Source organism: Chamaea fasciata, unplaced genomic scaffold (genome assembly GCF_029207755.1).
Source record: "Chamaea fasciata isolate MVZ Bird 193981 ecotype frontalis unplaced genomic scaffold, bChaFas1.0.hap1 SCAF_22, whole genome shotgun sequence".
NCBI lineage: Eukaryota > Metazoa > Chordata > Aves > Passeriformes > Sylviidae > Chamaea > Chamaea fasciata.
In genome coordinates, this window is record NW_027094107.1 from 9,655,978 (window position 1) to 9,673,789 (window position 17,812).

General features: G+C 58.0%; 1 long non-coding RNA gene across 1 annotated transcript; it reads left to right on the plus strand.

Annotated features, from left to right (window-relative positions):
* The first annotated feature begins 12,810 nt into the window (after nt 1-12,810).
* LOC136300261 (uncharacterized) lies at nt 12,811-17,363 on the plus strand. Its single transcript, XR_010723653.1, has 4 exons — nt 12,811-12,876; nt 14,568-14,584; nt 15,747-15,969; nt 16,131-17,363. It is a non-coding gene; the product is annotated as an uncharacterized lncRNA (long non-coding RNA).
* The last annotated feature ends 449 nt before the right edge of the window (nt 17,364-17,812 follow it).

Consider the following 17,812-nt stretch of genomic DNA (forward strand, 5'->3'; position numbering starts at 1 on the left):
CCGGCTGTCCCTTGGGGTGCCCTTGCCGTCCCCTAGGTGCACCTTGGGGTCCCCGGGCTGTCCCCTAGGTGTCCCTGGGGGTGCCCTGGCTGTCCCCTATGTGTCCCTGGGAGTGCCTTGGCTGTCCTTTAGGTGTCCCTGGAGGTTCCCTGGCTGTCCCCTAGGTGTCCCTGGGGTGCCCTTGCTGTCCCCTAGGTGTCTCTGGGGGTGCCCTGGCTGACCCTGGGGTCGCCCTGGCTGTCCCGTGGCTGTCCCTGGGGTGCCCTTGCTGTCCCCTAGGTGTTCATGGTAGTGCCCTGGCTGTCCCTGGGGATGCCCTGGCTGTCCCCTAGGTGTCCCTGTGGGGACCCTGGCTCTCCCTGGGGTGCCCTGGCTGTCCCTTAGGTGTCCCTGGGGGTTCCCTGGCTGTCCCCTAGGTGTCCCTGGGGTGCCCTGGCTGTCCCCTAGGTGTCCCTGGGGGTTCCCTGGCTGTCCCTGGGGGTGCCCTGGCTGTCCCCTAGGTGTCCCTGGGGGTGCCCTGGCTGTCCCCTAGGTGTCCCTGGGGGTACCCTGGCTGTCCCCTAGGTGTACCTTGGCGGCCCTGGCTGTCCCCTAAGTGTCCCTGTGGGGGCCCTGGCTCTCCCTGGGGTGCCCTGGCTGTCCCTTAGGTGTCCCTGGGGTGCCCTGGGTGTCTCTGGGGGTGCCCTGACTGTCCCTGGGGTGCCCTGGCTGTCACCTAGGTGTCCCTGGGGGTGCCTTGGCTGTCCTTGAGGTGTCCCTGGAGGTTCCCTGGCTGTCCCCTAGGTGTCCCTGTGGGGGCCCTGGCTCTCCCTGGGGTGCCCTGGCTGTCCTTTAGGTGTCCCTGGAGGTTCCCTGGCTGTCCCCTAGGTGTCCCTGGGGGGCCCTGGGTGTCCCTGGCGGTGCCCTGACTGTCCCTGGGGTGCCCTGGCTGTCCCCTAGGTGTCCCTGGGGGTGCCTTGGCTGTCTCCTAGGTATCACTGGGGGTGCCCTGGCTCTCCCTGGGGTGCCCTGGCTGTCCCTTAGGTGTCCCTGGGGGTTCCCTGGCTGTCCCCTAGGTGTCCCTGGGGGGCCCTGGGTGTCCCTGGGGGTGCCCTGACTGTCCCTGGGGTGCCCTGGCTGTCCTCTAGGTGTCCCTGGGGGTGCCTTGGCTGTCCCCTAGGTATCCCTGGGGGTGCCCTGGCTGTCCCTGGGGTGCCCTGGCTGTCCCCTAGGTGTCCCTGGGGGTGCCCTGGCTGTCCCCTAGGTGTCCCTGGGGGTGCCCTGGCTGTCCCTTAGGTGTCCCTGGGGGTTCCCTGGCTGTCCCTTAGGTGTCCCTGGGGGTTCCCTGGCTCTCCCCTAGGTGCACCTTGGGGTCCCCGGGCTGTCCCCTAGGTGTCCCTGGGGGTGCTCTGGCTGTCCCCTATGTGTCCCTGGGAGTGCCTTGGCTGTCCTTTAGGTGTCCCTGGAGGTTCCCTGGCTGTCCCCTAGGTGTCCCTGGGGGGCCCTGGCTGACCCTGGGGTCGCCCTGGCTGTCCCGTGGCTGTCCCTGGGGTGCCCTTGCTGTCCCCTAGGTGTTCGTGGTAGTGCCCTGGCTGTCCCTGGGGATGCCCTGGCTGTCCCCTAGGTGTCCCTGTGGGGGCCCTGGCTCTCCCTGGGGTGCCCTGGCTGTCCCTTAGGTGTCCCTGGGGGTTCCCTGGCTGTCCCCTAGGTGTCCCTGGGGGTGCCCTGGCTGTCCCCTACGTGTCCCTGGGAGTGCCTTGGCTGTCCTTTAGGTGTCCCTGGAGGTTCCCTGGCTGTCCCCTAGGTGTCCCTGGGGGGCCCTGGGTGTCCCTGGGGTGCCCTAGGTGTCCCTGGGGGTTCCCTGGCTGTCCCTGGGGTGCCCTGACTGTCCCCTAAGCGTCCCTGGGGGTGCCCTGGCTGTCCCTTAGGTGTCCCTGGGGGTTCCCTGGCTGTCCCCTAGGTGTCCCTGGGGGTTCCCTGGCTGTCCCCTAGGTGTCCCTGGGGGTGCCCTGGCTGTCCCCTAGGTGTCCCTGGGGGTGCCCTGGCTGTCCCTGGGGGGGCCCTGGCTGTCCCCAAAAGTGCCCTCGCTGTCCCCTAGGTGTACCCAGGGGTACCCTCGCTGTCCCCTAGGTGTACCCAGGGGTGCCCTGGTGTCCCCTAGGTGTCCCTGGGGGTGCCCTGGCTGTCCCCTAGGTGTCCCTGCCTCGCCCGAATCCTCGACTCCGCCTCCGGCGCCATGGTGACACCCCTCCCAGTCTGGGCCAGTGTGGCCACACCCCCTCCCCTGGGGCCATCCGACCCATCCCAGTATAGACCAGTTAGGCACCGTGTGCCCACCTAGGACCCCCACACGCCTGCCAGTTCATCCCAGTCCACTCCCCGTCCATCCCAGTTCTCTCTGATCACCCTCCCAGTGCTCCCAGTCCATCCCAGTCCCACAGGTGTTGGTGCTTGTGGCTTGATCAGCTGCTGCCTGTCCGCAACGTGGAGCGGGTCAAACGAGCCCTCAGGGGGACGGGGGGGCGGATTTGGGGGGTCCTGGGGGTCCCGAGTTGTCCTGGAGGGGTTTGGGGGGTTTTGGGGGGTCTGGGGGGAGTCCTGGGGACTGCTTTGGGTGGTTTTGGGGGATCTTCGGGAGGTTTGGGCGGCCCATTTGCGGCATCAAAGGAACCTGAGGAGGGTTTTGGGGGCTCCTGGAGGTCGGGGGGGGCCCTGGGGGTGGTTTGGGGGGCACTGGGGGGTTCCAGCCCGTGACCCCCCCGTTTTTGACCCCCCCCCGAGCTGTTTCGGTCTCATCGACGCCCTCCTGAAGCCCAAGGGGGGGTGGGCGCTGGGCCCCCCCCGCTGCCCCCTCCCCCTGCCACCCCCGCGACGCCCTGCAGGTGAGGGACCCCCAAAAACCCCTCCCCAGACCCCAAATTCACCCCTGGGACCCCAAAAAACCCCCAAAACCTCTCCCCGAACCCCAAATTCACCCCTGAGGCGCCATAAAACCCCCAAACCCCTCCCCATGAACCCCAAATCCATCCCTGGGACCCCCCAAAACCTCCCCAGGACCCCAGATCTACCCCGGGACCCTCGAATCCATCCCTTGGACCCCCAAAAACCCCAAAATCCATCCCTGGGACCCCCCAAAACCTCCCTCCAAACCCCAAATTCACCCCTCGGACCTCCAGAATCCCTCCACAGGCCCCCTCAGGGGTCGTTCCCCACGAAAAAGGGCGGGAAACGTGAGGGGAGAAAAAGGGCGGGAAACGTGAGGGGAGAAAAAGGGCGGGATCAAGTGGGAGGGATCAATGGAATTTTGGGGGGCGTCAGCGACGGTGAGGGAAGATCAATGGAATACTGGGGGGGCATCAATGACATTGGGGGGGGTCAGTGACACTCGGGTGGGGATCAATGATGCTGTGGGGGGGTCGATATCAGCTCGGGGGGCGGCCATGGGTTTTTGGGGGGCCGCAACGCAGGCGGCCGTGCTGGGTTTGGAGCGGGGGGGCCCCTTCAACCCCTGGGGGTGCCCTGGCTGTCCCCTAGGTGTCCCTTGGGGGCCCTGGCTGTCCCCTAAGTGTCCCTGGGGGTCCCCTGGCTGTTCCTGGGGGGGCCCTGGCTGTCCCGTATGTGTCCCTGGGCGGGCCCCAGCTGTCCCCTGGCTGTCCCTGGGGGTGTCCTGGCTGTCCCCGAAAGTGCCCTCCCTGTCCCCTAGGTGTCCCCAGGGGTGCCCTGGCTGTCCCCTAGGTGTCCCTGGGGGTTCCCTGGCTGTCCCTGGGGTGCCCTGGCTGTCCCCTAGGTGTCCCTGTGGGGGCCCTGGCTCTCCCTGGGGTGCCCTGGCTGTCCTTTAGGTGTCCCTGGAGGTTCCCTGGCTGTCCCCTAGGTGTCCCTGGGGGGCCCTGGGTGTCCCTGGCGGTGCCCTGACTGTCCCTGGGGTGCCCTGGCTGTCCCCTAGGTGTCCCTGGGGGTGCCTTGGCTGTCTCCTAGGTATCACTGGGGGTGCCCTGGCTCTCCCTGGGGTGCCCTGGCTGTCCCTTAGGTGTCCCTGGGGGTTCCCTGGCTGTCCCCTAGGTGTCCCTGGGGGGCCCTGGGTGTCCCTGGGGGTGCCCTGACTGTCCCTGGGGTGCCCTGGCTGTCCTCTAGGTGTCCCTGGGGGTGCCTTGGCTGTCCCCTAGGTATCCCTGGGGGTGCCCTGGCTGTCCCTGGGGTGCCCTGGCTGTCCCCTAGGTGTCCCTGGGGGTGCCCTGGCTGTCCCCTAGGTGTCCCTGGGGGTGCCCTGGCTGTCCCTTAGGTGTCCCTGGGGGTTCCCTGGCTGTCCCTTAGGTGTCCCTGGGGGTTCCCTGGCTCTCCCCTAGGTGCACCTTGGGGTCCCCGGGCTGTCCCCTAGGTGTCCCTGGGGGTGCTCTGGCTGTCCCCTATGTGTCCCTGGGAGTGCCTTGGCTGTCCTTTAGGTGTCCCTGGAGGTTCCCTGGCTGTCCCCTAGGTGTCCCTGGGGGGCCCTGGCTGACCCTGGGGTCGCCCTGGCTGTCCCGTGGCTGTCCCTGGGGTGCCCTTGCTGTCCCCTAGGTGTTCGTGGTAGTGCCCTGGCTGTCCCTGGGGATGCCCTGGCTGTCCCCTAGGTGTCCCTGTGGGGGCCCTGGCTCTCCCTGGGGTGCCCTGGCTGTCCCTTAGGTGTCCCTGGGGGTTCCCTGGCTGTCCCCTAGGTGTCCCTGGGGGTGCCCTGGCTGTCCCCTACGTGTCCCTGGGAGTGCCTTGGCTGTCCTTTAGGTGTCCCTGGAGGTTCCCTGGCTGTCCCCTAGGTGTCCCTGGGGGGCCCTGGGTGTCCCTGGGGTGCCCTAGGTGTCCCTGGGGGTTCCCTGGCTGTCCCTGGGGTGCCCTGACTGTCCCCTAAGCGTCCCTGGGGGTGCCCTGGCTGTCCCTTAGGTGTCCCTGGGGGTTCCCTGGCTGTCCCCTAGGTGTCCCTGGGGGTTCCCTGGCTGTCCCCTAGGTGTCCCTGGGGGTGCCCTGGCTGTCCCCTAGGTGTCCCTGGGGGTGCCCTGGCTGTCCCTGGGGGGGCCCTGGCTGTCCCCAAAAGTGCCCTCGCTGTCCCCTAGGTGTACCCAGGGGTACCCTCGCTGTCCCCTAGGTGTACCCAGGGGTGCCCTGGTGTCCCCTAGGTGTCCCTGGGGGTGCCCTGGCTGTCCCCTAGGTGTCCCTGCCTCGCCCGAATCCTCGACTCCGCCTCCGGCGCCATGGTGACACCCCTCCCAGTCTGGGCCAGTGTGGCCACACCCCCTCCCCTGGGGCCATCCGACCCATCCCAGTATAGACCAGTTAGGCACCGTGTGCCCACCTAGGACCCCCACACGCCTGCCAGTTCATCCCAGTCCACTCCCCGTCCATCCCAGTTCTCTCTGATCACCCTCCCAGTGCTCCCAGTCCATCCCAGTCCCACAGGTGTTGGTGCTTGTGGCTTGATCAGCTGCTGCCTGTCCGCAACGTGGAGCGGGTCAAACGAGCCCTCAGGGGGACGGGGGGGCGGATTTGGGGGGTCCTGGGGGTCCCGAGTTGTCCTGGAGGGGTTTGGGGGGTTTTGGGGGGTCTGGGGGGAGTCCTGGGGACTGCTTTGGGTGGTTTTGGGGGATCTTCGGGAGGTTTGGGCGGCCCATTTGCGGCATCAAAGGAACCTGAGGAGGGTTTTGGGGGCTCCTGGAGGTCGGGGGGGGCCCTGGGGGTGGTTTGGGGGGCACTGGGGGGTTCCAGCCCGTGACCCCCCCGTTTTTGACCCCCCCCCGAGCTGTTTCGGTCTCATCGACGCCCTCCTGAAGCCCAAGGGGGGGTGGGCGCTGGGCCCCCCCCGCTGCCCCCTCCCCCTGCCACCCCCGCGACGCCCTGCAGGTGAGGGACCCCCAAAAACCCCTCCCCAGACCCCAAATTCACCCCTGGGACCCCAAAAAACCCCCAAAACCTCTCCCCGAACCCCAAATTCACCCCTGAGGCGCCATAAAACCCCCAAACCCCTCCCCATGAACCCCAAATCCATCCCTGGGACCCCCCAAAACCTCCCCAGGACCCCAGATCTACCCCGGGACCCTCGAATCCATCCCTTGGACCCCCAAAAACCCCAAAATCCATCCCTGGGACCCCCCAAAACCTCCCTCCAAACCCCAAATTCACCCCTCGGACCTCCAGAATCCCTCCACAGGCCCCCTCAGGGGTCGTTCCCCACGAAAAAGGGCGGGAAACGTGAGGGGAGAAAAAGGGCGGGAAACGTGAGGGGAGAAAAAGGGCGGGATCAAGTGGGAGGGATCAATGGAATTTTGGGGGGCGTCAGCGACGGTGAGGGAAGATCAATGGAATACTGGGGGGGCATCAATGACATTGGGGGGGGTCAGTGACACTCGGGTGGGGGATCAATGATGCTGTGGGGGGGCCGATATCAGAGGTTATCAGAGGAAATCGCCGCCGCCGTCCTCCCGTGCCCAGAGCCCCGCCAGGACCCCAGCGCAGCTCCGGCTGCAGGCGGAGCAGGAGCGGCTCCTGCCGCCCGCAGCGATCCCGGTCCCGATCCCGATCGCAACGCCCCCCTGGTCCTCCGGCCCCGAGACCCATAGCCCGCCCGCCGGGGGAGGCCGCACCGCTCGGGAGCCGCAGCCGACACTGACAGGACCCGAACCAGAACGGCCGGTCCCATTCCCGGCCCCGCCTGGCTCCGCGCAGGGCCGCGAGCAACCTCGGCTCGGCTCAGCTGTGAGGGGCGGGGCGGGGCCGCGGGCGATGGTCCCGCCCCCATCCCGGGCAGCGCGGGGCGCCGGGGCGGGCTCGGGGCGGAGCCGGGGCGGGCTCGGGGCGGAGCCGGGGCGGGCTCGGGGCGGAGCCGGGGCGGGCTCGGGGCGGAGCCGGGGCGGGCTCGGGGCGGAGCCGGGGCGGAGCCGAGGCGGAGCCGGGGCGGGCTCGGGGCGGAGCCGGGGCTCTGTGAGGCGGGGCCCGGAGGCAGCCGGGGCCGGCCAGTACCGGGGGCGCGGCTTCAGGGGCGCGGGGCGGGTCCCAAGTGCACGGCGCCGGGACCCCACCGGGGCGTTCCACACCGAGCCCATAGAGCAGCAGCTACTTCCGCCACCCTTTTGAATCCCCGCGATTGGCGGGCTCGCTGAGGCATCGGCAGTGCTGATTGGACAGCGGGCCCCGGGAACCGCCCCCGCCCCCCGGCCCGCGCTGAGGGCCCGGGGCCTCCGCCCTCAGACCGGCTCCGGCTCCAACCCGGCCCGGGCTCTGCTCCGATCCCCCCGGCCCGCCCTGAGGGCCCGGGGGCTCTGCCCCGAGACCGGCCTCGCCCCTCCCCGCCTCGCCCTGTAGTAGATTTCTGTTTGGTTTGTGGGAAGAAACATGTGTGAGAAGTGAGAGTTGTGCTGGAGGGGTGCTGCTGGGATGAAAGGATGGAGTAAATCTGCTCCGAGGATGTGCGATGAAGAATTCAGGGTCAGAGGTGGGCAGTATTTATAAACTGTCTCCATATTTCCCTGTATCTCTGGGTGTTTGGATTTAGCCTGGGATTGTCAGCTAAGTTATAAACAAGCCAACCCGGCTACTGAACTCCCAATGAACGTTTGGAACCCTTGCACAGAAAGACAAGGTAGTGATGATTCCAAAGGAGAAAATGTAAATGAAGGGTAACGATTGCTGGGAAATTTCCTTAGGAATTGTGAACCTCACACAAACGGAATTTAGGAGGTGGAATCCCAGTTTCAGCCTTGGGCACGTGCAGGAGCAGAGGGATCCTTATTCACAGCAAGGAAAGCCCGGTGCCCCAGCGTGTCAGTGCACACAGTGCAATGTCCAGGAAATGAGCAGCAGGGACTGGCAGCAGCTGCAGGTGAGAGCTGTCACAGGATGATTGAGGGGACAGAGCAGCCCCAGGTGAGAGCTGTCACACTGATGAGGGGACAGGTGGAAGCTGTAAAGGATAACGAGGGGGCGGGTCCTGCCAGCACTGCTTTAAGAGGGGAGCCCGAGCTGAGTTTGGCACGGAGCTGCGGGAGGAGAGGGGTTTATGCTGGGCTCCCAGGTGAGGCTCATGGAAGGATGGTGAGTTCATCTCACAGGGGCTGGGGGAGGCCTTGGGCGTGGAACATTACTTCAGGAGGTGCTGAGGGACAAACCTTTGTGCCGAGCAGCAGCAGCAGCACAAAAGGTTGAAATAAGTTTTGGTTTGGCATGTTGTGATGGGATTGGCGTCTATGGTGTGCTAGTGTTGTCTAAAGGTTTAAACTTTAACGTTTATTTTTAAAGTTTTAAGTTAATGAATTAATATGGGTTGCAAGACGTGGGCTTTTTCCTTTTTATTTGGCTAGGGGGAAGTCTTTAACTTTGGGGGGGCTCTGAGTATATGTTCTGGAGTATTATTAAGGGGTTTGGACATGGTGCTGTTTTTATTATATTCAGTAGTTTGACTAGGGGTGATAAGAGTTGGCTTTTTTTGCTGGAATTTTTTTGGGGTTGTCTGTTTGAAAATTTATATATTTATGCAGTTAAGTGTGGTGGTGTTTCTGATGTAACTCTTCAGCATATGTTATTGTTTGTGTGTTTTAGGTGGTCTACTTGTCTTACACCCTGACCGATTGGCCAACAGATCTGCTGAGATCATACATCGATGTTTGTTTTATTTCTTGTAGCCGAATAAGAGACAGCAGCCCGGTGACAGCAGGAAATTCCCAGAGAGCGAGGCGGCATTCTGTGGCACCCGGCGTGGATTCTCATCCCCAGACGTCCAAGAGATAAGTGGAGGGTTCAGAGCCACAGAGGGGATGAAAGTGGAGTGCTGGGTCAGGACTTGTCAGGAGGGGTTTTTGAGTCAGGTGTGGAGATAGGGATGTCCAAGATGTGCCAATTGAGAGTACAGGTATACCAGCCCGACCCCACCCCTACCCCAGACCCGAAGGAGTAGCCCTAAAGACATGCCTGTTTCCCTGAGTGCAGGTACAGGCAGGAGCCCTTATGCAGGACAATGCCAGAAGGCCTGGCTGCGAGGTGCAGGGCTCTAAAGAAGTTGGGTTTAGAAGGGGGGAGGTGTAGCCACACACACAGAGGCTGAGGTAAAGGACTCGAGGACTAGAGGACACACGGTGAAACTCAGGGGAGCAGGCTAGGATACAAGTCAGAGTACAGGTGTAGCGGCCCTCACAGCACTGCTACCAGCACACTTCCCCTGAGAGCAGGTGCAGGCAGCAGCCCTAGTGCAGGAACACACCAGAAGCTCTGACCTGTGCAGACACAGTCAGGCTAGGGCCAGGCAGGAAGCGATAGTGGGGAGCAGGATCCAACAGGGCTGGGGATAACGGGGGTTTCCCGCCCCACCCACCCTGGGATTCCCTGTCTCTCCGCAGCCGGTGGAAGTGCTCCTGATTCCCTCTCGAGGCGGCGGTTGGTAAGGCTTCGTGCCTTTTGCCACCGCAAAGAGTTCGGCTCTGTCAGCCTCTGCCCTGTCTCAGGGCCACGTTTCTTAGGGTAGGCAGGGAACAACTGTGGATGTACCTGTCCTGCGTGCGGGACAGCTCTTGGGACCCTAACGGTGCAGAGCGTCCCCGGCTGCAAGGTCTAGGGCTCTGAAGAAGCAGGGTTCAGAAGGGGGGAGGTTACAGTGATACACACAGAGGCTGAGGTAAAGGACTCAAGGACTAGAGAACACACAGTGAAAATCGGGGTACAGCCTAGGATACAAGTCAGAGTACAGGCATCCCGGCCCTCACAGCGCTGCTGCCAACACCGTTTCCCTGAGAGCAGGTGCCGGCAGCAATCCTAACGCAAGACAAGGCCAGAAGTCCTGAGAGGTGCAGGCAGTAACCCTAAGCTAGGGCCAGGCAGGAAGTGACCGTGGTGGGGCAGAGTCCACAGGGTTGAGGTTCACCGGGGATGTCCACCCTGCGTTCCTGTCCTGCTCTAACCGGGGATGCTCACAGCCCTAATGGAGGCCACGGTGGGTGGGCTCGGTGCCAGTAATGCCTCTAAGGCTTTGGCGCTGCGAGCGTCGGCCTCCGAGCTCAGCTGAAGCACGCACGGGGCCCGAGGACCCGGTCCTGCTTAAGAGACGGTGAGTAGCAGAGCTGCTGGGTTTTGGCTGATGTGCAGCTAAGATTATGCTTTGATATTTGGTTTTCTTTATTGTAGCTGACTAGGAGACAGCAGCCCAGTGACAGGAGGAATTTCCCAGAGGCATAGGCGGCCTTCTTTGGGGCCCAGCGTGGATTCACCTCCCCAGACATCTGAGAGATAAGTGGAGGGCTCGGAACTAGGGAGGGGATGAAAGTGGGGTACCAGGGCAGGGATCACTGGGAGGGATTTTTCGAGTCGGGTTTGGAGCTGGGGATGTCCCAGATGTGACCCCTTAGGCTACATGAAGGGAAAGTCTCATTTTTCATGTCAGTGCTGAGGTGTGCAGGGCAGAGCAGTCCTGGTGTGTGTTGTGTCACTTGTCTGTTGTGCACTCTGTCTGTTTGGTGTCTTGTCTTTTCCTTTAGTCCTTTCAGGGGCCTGTCCAAACCCCTGGCATCAGTCTTAGCATTTCTGATCTCTGTGCTCCTCAGCCAGGTGCCTTTGTCTCAGCTGCTCGGACACTCATCAGAATCCATCTCTCTTCACAAGCATCCGGTCCGATGCCTTTTCAGGTCTTGTTCTGAGCTGTACTGACAGCCGTGCACCGCCCTGATCCATTCCGGCGGGTTAGGTCTTGTGAGAATGCAAAGACAGGTGGAGGATTCTGACCGTAGGATTCTCGGGCATCCATCTCTGCGTCTCTTGGGATAAGTCATCCCGATGGCATCTTGTTCCTGCAGGGTTCTCTGAGCCTGGCCAGCTCACCTTCCATCTTACCTCGGTCATCTCATTCCCAGTTCTCTGGACCCTCAGGGTCATTCTTCTTGCCAGAGTTTTCTGTCCCTGTTGCGTCCCCTCGTTTGTCCTGTGCTGTGTCACGGGTGTTGGTGTGTGTTTGGCCCGGAGCTGCTCTGCCTTGCTGCTCAGTCTGGGTGTAGGGGTACGAGGGTAATAGTCCTGGGGGCTTGAAATTTGTGATGTGGGGTGTGGTTAGACTGTAGAGGGTATTCCTAGATTGCCACAAGATGTCTGGAGCTGTCAAGGTATCCTGCAGCACTCTGACTTTTGTCCAAACTCTGTTTCAGATGCAGAGAGATGAAATCTGTGGCAGAGCCCCCCATCCTGGGTGAGGGGGCTCCCCTGAGAAGGTCAGTCCCTGTTTGTGTTTGCAGGGGAGGTGTAAATGATGGCTGTGTTACAGCTCTGTTCTTTGTCTTTATTTTTAGGTGGTGAAGCCGGATCTCAGCAGTCAAGCTGACGTGGGCGAGGTGAGCAGTGACGGGTGGACAGAAGCCGTTGCTATTGTTCAAGCCTCACTCGCTGGTGCAACTCTAAGCCTCCGTTATTGTGCGTTTTAGGGAGTCCACTTGCAGGAGGCCGAGCTCCCCTCTCACCAACGGGACGACAGACCCGGGTCACCTCACCCGTGAGCCCTCCGGGAGCATTCCAGGAGTCTGTGATGGAGCCTTGATCTTCTCCTTGTGAAGGCCCCATCCAGGTAGGCTTGGATAACGGCCGAGGAGTTGAGGTGAGTCAGGGAGGAGAAGGAGGAGGAGGGAGGGTCCCCTCAAGTTCCAGCGCTGCCACGTCACCTTGTCTGCTCTTTACCCAGGCAGACCCTGCGACGCCGGCGTTGGCCTCTGAGCGCAGCTGAAGCGCGGGGCCGAGGACACAGGCAAGCTTAGGAGACAGTGAGTAGCAGAATTGTCGGGTTTTGGGTGATGGGCTGCTAAGATCACGCATTCATGTTTGGTTTTTTTTGTTGTAGCTGACTAAGAGACGACAGCCCGGCGACAGCAGGAATTTTCCTGAGGCAGAGGCGGCCTTCTTTGGACCTGGCAGGGATTTGCCTCCCTGGATGCCTGAGAGATAAGTGGAGGGCTGTGGCTCACAGAGGGGATGAAAGCGGGGTACCAGGGCAGGGGTCAGCGGGAAGGATTTTTTTGAGTCGGGTTTGGAGCTGGGGATGTCCCAGATGTGACCCCTTAGGCTACGTGAAGGAAAAGTCTCATTTTTCATGTCAGTGCTGAGGTGTGCAGGGCAGAGCAGTCCTGGTGTGTGTTGTGTCACTTGTCTGTTGTGCACTCTGTCTGTTTGGTGTCTTGTCTTTTCCTTTAGTCCTTTCAGGGGCCTGTCCAAACCCCTGGCATCAGTCTTAGCATTTCTGATCTCTGTGCTCCTCAGCCAGGTGCCTTTGTCTCAGCTGCTCGGACACTCATCAGAATCCATCTCTCTTCACAAGCATCCGGTCCGATGCCTTTTCAGGTCTTGTTCTGAGCTGTACTGACAGCCGTGCACCGCCCTGATCCATTCCGGCGGGTTAGGTCTTGTGAGAATGCAAAGACAGGTGGAGGATTCTGACCGTAGGATTCTCGGGCATCCATCTCTGCGTCTCTTGGGATAAGTCATCCCGATGGCATCTTGTTCCTGCAGGGTTCTCTGAGCCTGGCCAGCTCACCTTCCATCTTACCTCGGTCATCTCATTCCCAGTTCTCTGGACCCTCAGGGTCATTCTTCTTGCCAGAGTTTTCTGTCCCTGTTGCGTCCCCTCGTTTGTCCTGTGCTGTGTCACGGGTGTTGGTGTGTGTTTGGCCCGGAGCTGCTCTGCCTTGCTGCTCAGTCTGGGTGTAGGGGTACGAGGGTAATAGTCCTGGGGGCTTGAAATTTGTGATGTGGGGTGTGGTTAGACTGTAGAGGGTATTCCTAGATTGCCACAAGATGTCTGGAGCTGTCAAGGTATCCTGCAGCACTCTGACTTTTGTCCAAACTCTGTTTCAGATGCAGAGAGATGAAATCTGTGGCAGAGCCCCCCATCCTGGGTGAGGGGGCTCCCCTGAGAAGGTCAGTCCCTGTTTCTGTTTGCAGGGGAGGTGTAAATGATGGCTGTGTTACAGCTCTGTTCTTTGTCTTTATTTTTAGGTGGTGAAGCCGGATCTCAGCAGTCAAGCTGACGTGGGCGAGGTGAGCAGTGACTCGTGGACAGAAGCCGTTGCTATTGTTCAAGCCTCACTCGCTGGTGCAACTCTAAGCCTCCGTTCTTGTGTGTTTTAGGGAGTCCACTCGCAGGAGGCCGAGCTCCCCTCTCACCAACGGGACGACAGACCCGGGTCACCTCACCCGTGAGCCCTCCGGGAGCATTCCAGGAGTCTGTGATGGAGCCTTGATCTTCTCCTTGGGAAGGCCCCATCCAGGTAGGCTTGGATAACGGCCGAGGAGTTGAGGTGAGTCAGGGAGGAGAAGGAGGAGGAGGGAGGGTCCCCTCAAGTTCCAGCGCTGCCACGTCACCTTGTCTGCTCTTTACCCAGGCAGACCCTGCGACGCCGGCGTTGGCCTCTGAGCGCAGCTGAAGCGCGGGGCCGAGGACACAGGCAAGCTTAGGAGACAGTGAGTAGCAGAATTGTCGGGTTTTGGGTGATGGGCTGCTAAGATCACGCATTCATGTTTGGTTTTTTTTGTTGTAGCTGACTAAGAGACGACAGCCCGGCGACAGCAGGAATTTTCCTGAGGCAGAGGCGGCCTTCTTTGGACCTGGCAGGGATTTGCCTCCCTGGATGCCTGAGAGATAAGTGGAGGGCTGTGGCTCACAGAGGGGATGAAAGCAGGATGCCAGGGCAGGGATCACCGGGAGGGGTTTTTTAAGTCAGATTTGGAGTTGGGGGCACCAAGATGTGACCCCTTAGGCTACATGAAGGGAAAGTCTCATTTTTCATGTCAGTGCTGAGGTGTGCAGGGCAGAGCAGTCCTGGTGTGTGTTGTGTCACTTGTCTGTTGTGCACTCTGTCTGTTTGGTGTCTTGTCTTTTCCTTTAGTCCTTTCAGGGGCCTGTCCAAACCCCTGGCATCAGTCTTAGCATTTCTGATCTCTGTGCTCCTCAGCCAGGTGCCTTTGTCTCAGCTGCTCGGACACTCATCAGAATCCATCTCTCTTCACAAGCATCCGGTCCGATGCCTTTTCAGGTCTTGTTCTGAGCTGTACTGACAGCCGTGCACCGCCCTGATCCATTCCGGCGGGTTAGGTCTTGTGAGAATGCAAAGACAGGTGGAGGATTCTGACCGTAGGATTCTCGGGCATCCATCTCTGCGTTTCTTGGGGTAAGTCATCCCGATGGCATCTTGTTCCTGCAGGGTTCTCTGAGCCTGGCCAGCTCACCTTCCGTCTCACCTCGGTCATCTCATTCCGAGTTCTCTGGACCCTCAGGGTCATTCTTCTTGCCCAGAGTTTTCTGTCCCTGTTGTGTCCCCTCGTTTGTCCTGTGCTGTGTCACGGGTGTTGGTGTGTGTTTGGCCGGGAGCTGCTCTGCCTTGCTGCTCAGTCTGGGTGTAGGGGTACGAGGGTAATAGTCCTGGGGGCTTGAAATTTGTGATGTGGGGTGTGGTTAGACTGTAGAGGGTATTCCTAGATTGCCACAAGATGTGTGGAGCTGTCAAGGTATCCTGCAGCACTCTGACTGTTGTCCTGACTTTGTTTCAGATGCGGAGAGATGAAATCCGTGGCAGAGCCCCCCATCCTGGGTGAGGGGCTCCCCTGAGAAGATCGATCGCTATTCAAGGTGAGAGTCACACATTTCACATTTATTGGCACTCCAGTGCAGGCCACCTGCGTTTACAGCTTCAAACAAGTGAGTCCCTTGGTAACCCCCCTGGGCAGCAGCTGGAGCCTGCTCCGGGCTGGGCTGCGGGAGCAAACACTTGTGGCTGACACAGCTCCACACTGAGGGTACTTGGGAAAACACCTGCCTTGTCCTGGAATTTTTTTTTTTGAGCTTTTGACAAGGTTTTAATCATCACCTTGGTAAAAATAAATGGTAAGGACTGAAAACATGAGAGACTGGCAGGTTATACGCACGAAAGACAACTTTTTTTTTCTTAAATATTTGTGCAGCCTATATCTTAATTTTGAGACTCTTTTTTGGTCAACTTTATTGTAAAAACCCCTTATTTTCAAGTTAGCTGCTTCAATAATGAATTTGTTTTACAAATACCCGCTAATGTCCGAAGGTTAAAGCACTAACACCAACATCCCACCTCTTTTATTTTTGCAGCAAAATTTTATCTTTACTAAACTTGAAACTTGATGTTTTTGCAGGTAGTAAGTTAAAGAAGGTGTTTATCTGCCCATCACTGATAGTCAGGGTCATGAAGAAATTGCTCTAGTGTTCTAAAATAAATGCAGATTTTTAGGCCTCTCCCATTCTCTCTGACTAGCAACATGTGAATTGATTTTTGATCTCCTTTCTGTTGGTGTCTGTGGGTTTTAAGCGGCATGGAGAAGGTGTCTGTGGACATGGCACCCAGGGAATGGTGCTGGGAAGGGCAGGATGGAAAGGAGCTGCTCAGGAATCCAGAGCAGCAGTGGAGTGGGAGCTGGTGCTGCTGCCTCAGTCACACCCTCCTGGACAGTCTGTGCAGTGATAATATTCCTACTTTCCTTCCTGAACCTGGGGTTGGAGGAGAACACGAGTCTTGGCATTGATGGAAAGGGGAACTCGAGGGAAAAACTGCTGTTTGTGTCCTTAGAGAGCAGTGGGAAGAGCCTGGGAGAAATCCTGGCTGGCTGAGGGATCCTTGTGTCCCCTCGGGAATAAATCCCTGCGTCTCCTCAGCCCTGCTGGTTTGCAGTAGCGTTTGTACACCTTTCGCTGCAGCTGTGGTTCTTAATAACTGGAAGTCCAGGGATTCTGGGCGATTCCCATAAGTTCTCCTGTTTTGTAGGAGCTGCACGGTGAGGTCAGCATTCTGAGGGAGGCCCTGGCACAGCTGCCAAGGGCAAGGAACGTGGAGCATCCCGGGGCTTCTCCCGCCCGAGTTTCTCCCGGAGCGTGCTGCGTGTCGTGCCGGATGTTTAACCCGGGTTTGGGGTGTTCTCCTGCAGTCCCAGCTCTAACTGCTGCCCCCGAGCCCCGGCCTTGCTCTGTCCCAGCACTGAACCTGGCAGGTGGGTGTGCTTTTCCAGCCCTTGAATCCCACGGGCAATCCCAGATTCCCGGAGCTCCCCGAGGCACAGCCTGGCCTCCCTCCCTGGGAGCTGCACCTCAGTCTGCCTGGACCAAGGCCATCCTGTTTGAGACTTTATTCCTGTTGCTTTTCCTCTTGCAGGTAGTTGGCGAAAAGGAGAGAGCCAGTAGGAAGTGAAGCCACTGGAAGGCCTTATCCCAGTCCAAGGCTGGATAGGAGTAACTGGACCTGTTGAATTCCCACTTCCCTTTAAATTAGAGCAGAGGAAGCAGATTTTAAATCATCATTCCATGAACTTTCACCAACTTCATGACTCTTGCAAAAGTTTTCAATGTTAGAAATTCCTGAGCTTGTTTTCCAGGCAGGCTTGGATTTGGATGTTATTCCTTCCTTTTAATTGAAGGAATAACTCTGATCTTCTCTCTGATTTTAGTAAGGGAATATTTATTTATTCCAATTTTCCATCCTAATTGGAATTTTTGTACCTTGTAGAGCACATTTCTAAGGAAATTTACCCAATTAATGTTGGTAAATCAGCAATTGTCCAGCACCATCTCCACAAAATTCTGTGATTTCCCAAGAAAACTTTGAAGTATTTATTTGCCACGATTCGTCTCTTTGTAAAGTTCAATTTACTGCATTTTTAATTACATAAATGCCATTAAAACCTGAATCCAGGCCTAGCTGCTGTTCCTTGGACACAAGGGGCTGGTTCTTTCCTACCTTGGCACATTTGGGTGTTTGTCCAAAATGAGCTTCCCACTAAAATAGAATTTGTTTCCAAGCAGAAGTGGGAATTGTCTAGAAAACCTTCTGTTCTGGGGGGCACTGGGTTTGTTTCCCTTATTGCTGCATAATTGAGGAAAGCCATGGCGCTTTTTTAGGCAGTGGCAGGAGGTGAGAGCTGCGTTTATTTAATTTTGTATTTTATTTTTTGTTATTTTTGTGCTCTTTTGTTGTGGTTTTTCATGTTGCGTTTTGTGGTTTTTCAAAGACTTTTTCTTCAGTTTTTTAATTTTTATTTTTTTTCTTTAGCTATTTATTTACTTGTTAAAACTACTTTTCGTTTTTTATTTTAATTTTTTGTTTAAATTTTTTTTCCACTTTTTTGTTACTTTGAAATTTTTTTCTTTTGGTATTTTAATTTTATTTATTATTTTCTATAGTTTTGGTTTATTTTTTCATGTTTTCTTTGTTCCTTTTTTTTTTTCCCCATACTCTTTCTTCCCCCGGGCGCCTGGGGGTTTGGCTGTTGGCAAGAAAGATGAGAAATGACCTCGGTGCCCGCTGGACGTCCGGATGTCATAGAGAGCGCAGTTGGCAAAAGCTCTGTATTTTCTGCTCCATAAAACTCCTGAAGGGAGAAAGCTGTGACCACCGTGGTGCCGTTTTTTCCTTCCCAGCCCCGACCAGGTCTCCTCCTCCCCGTGCACAGTGTTACCAGCAGCAGCCTGCTGTCCAGGCTGTCGAGGCGTATTTCAGAGGGAGCAATAAAAACAAAGTAGACGTTTTATTTTGTAACTCTCCGACCCTGCTTGTTTATTAGCAAAGAAATCCGAAACAAAGCGAACAAAAAAAGAAAACCCCCAAAATAAAATCCCCCGCAACCCACCAAAAAAACCCCATACAGATAGAGAAAATATGCCCATATTATCTAAATAAAGATTAAAACTTTACCCCTTAGAAAACCAGGCTCATTTAATTCAAATTAATTGTGTTTCTGATGTGTTAGGTTAATGAATTCATCTAGTGTAAAATATCGTTTAAAATATAAACAAACGAATTAAAAAAATAATGAAAAAGAAAAATAACAAAAAGTATAG